Source organism: Hydra vulgaris, chromosome 03 (genome assembly GCF_038396675.1).
Source record: "Hydra vulgaris chromosome 03, alternate assembly HydraT2T_AEP".
In the NCBI taxonomy this organism is placed as follows: Eukaryota; Metazoa; Cnidaria; class Hydrozoa; order Anthoathecata; family Hydridae; genus Hydra; species Hydra vulgaris.
This window is the reverse complement of record NC_088922.1, coordinates 52,835,001-52,836,565: the sequence shown is the minus strand read 5'-3', so window position 1 is coordinate 52,836,565 and position 1,565 is coordinate 52,835,001. Positions and strand designations below refer to the sequence as shown.

The 1,565-nt window shown below is 27.7% G+C and overlaps 1 protein-coding gene across 14 annotated transcripts in view; it reads right to left on the bottom strand.

The window, feature by feature from the left end:
* Window positions 1-1,377: 1,377 nt before the first annotated feature.
* LOC100205121 (uncharacterized) overlaps window positions 1,378-1,565 on the bottom strand; it is a 65,981-nt gene continuing 65,793 nt past the window's right edge. For all 14 annotated transcript variants that reach the window (XM_065793642.1, XM_065793641.1, XM_065793639.1 and 11 more), the window contains one exon: window positions 1,378-1,565. This exon is cut by the window's right edge and continues 2,422 nt beyond it. The gene's annotated coding sequence lies outside the window, so the exon portion shown is untranslated.

Below are 1,565 nucleotides of genomic sequence, written 5' to 3'. Positions count from 1 at the left end.
TTCTTATAATCAATATAAAAATCAGGGAGAATAGTTTTATTTCTGAAAATGTATATGTAGCTGTAAGAAAATTTTGTTGAGACCTAAATTACTGTTTACTACTAGTAAACAGAAATTTATCTACTTGAAAGAGAGCTGCAATGACTTTAAAATCTCACTTGAACTAAAAACTTGTGTTTAAAGGTGTTTGCGTTAAACTTAATCTTCCCCAAAATGTAAAGTTTTAATAAGTACCTAAAATTGTTGAAAACATATGCTTAAAAAAAGGCTATATTTTTAAATAGGTGGTCTTACAGGAAATTTTCAAAATACAGATTTTCATAGTTCTTTGAAAGCTAAATACCGAAAGTTGGAGTAAAAGCTTATAAAAGAGCAATTAAGGCTTGATCCTAAGAAAATTCCATAACCAACCAGGGATTATGTAAAGCAAATGCTATTAGAAAGTTGGAATGTGTTGGAAATTCCTGAAAATTGTCAATTCAAAGTCCTGTGGGTATCAAATAAACTGGACGAAAGAAAAAATTTTGTTTCAAAAAGTGCTTTTGTCTTAGTAGGATATTTTTAAAGCAACCATATGCAAACCATAAAGACAAGAAATTAAAAAAAAGGGGTAGTTGCAGTTACAATAGCAGTAAATCAAGCGGCAATTACACTTCCACAAGAAGTAAAACCAGAATACAAGTGAAACAGATCCGCCAGATGAGAGTTGAATTATTCGATTTTCAAATCAGCTATCAATCAAGGTAAAAAATATTTGTCAAACAATGCAAATGAAGTAACAGGTGCTGTTGATCAAAATTAAAATAATCAAGTTGATGATAATACTAAAGCTCTTCCGACGTATTATTTAGTTGATTATCCAAAGGCAATAGTGATTTGAGAAAAGATGCTCTTTTTAATAATAAAATAGTAAAACATTTAGTTAATGTAGAAATATCTACTCAATATATATCACATCTTAAAAGGTTGTGATATCTCGTCTTACCATTAAAGGCGTATTAAAAACATTTTAACCCTGATATAAATTTTGGTGACGATAAACAGTTGGAAAATTAATCGGAGCACAAATATTCACACACCCTACCTCTTTTTGAGGATCTCCCGGTTTATTAGATCTATAAAAAATTCCCAGCACGTAACCCTTTGATAAGCCCTTCCTGTTAGTCAGACCTGGACCCCCCCACCCCACTTCCTTCTATTTTAAGCTCCCGAAAGTAGTTAAATTAAACGACTAAATGAAATAATAAAAAAATGTTTATAAATATTTTAAAAATATTTTTTTTTATAGATTTATATTTATAAACGAGAAAATTTTATTTTTCTAAAAATAATCTCAACGAAATATCGTAATATAAAGTAAAATATACTAAGCTATTATCTACATTATAAAGAATTTTTAAATGAAAATATAAAAGCAAAATATAACGTGTTAGGATTTTAAAAGTTATCAAATAAATTAACAAGTATTATCAAACTCAAAAAATATTCCGCTTTAAACACAACAAATAAATAAATCGATAAGGAAATGAAAAAAATAATCTATTAACTTTACTTAAAATTTATTA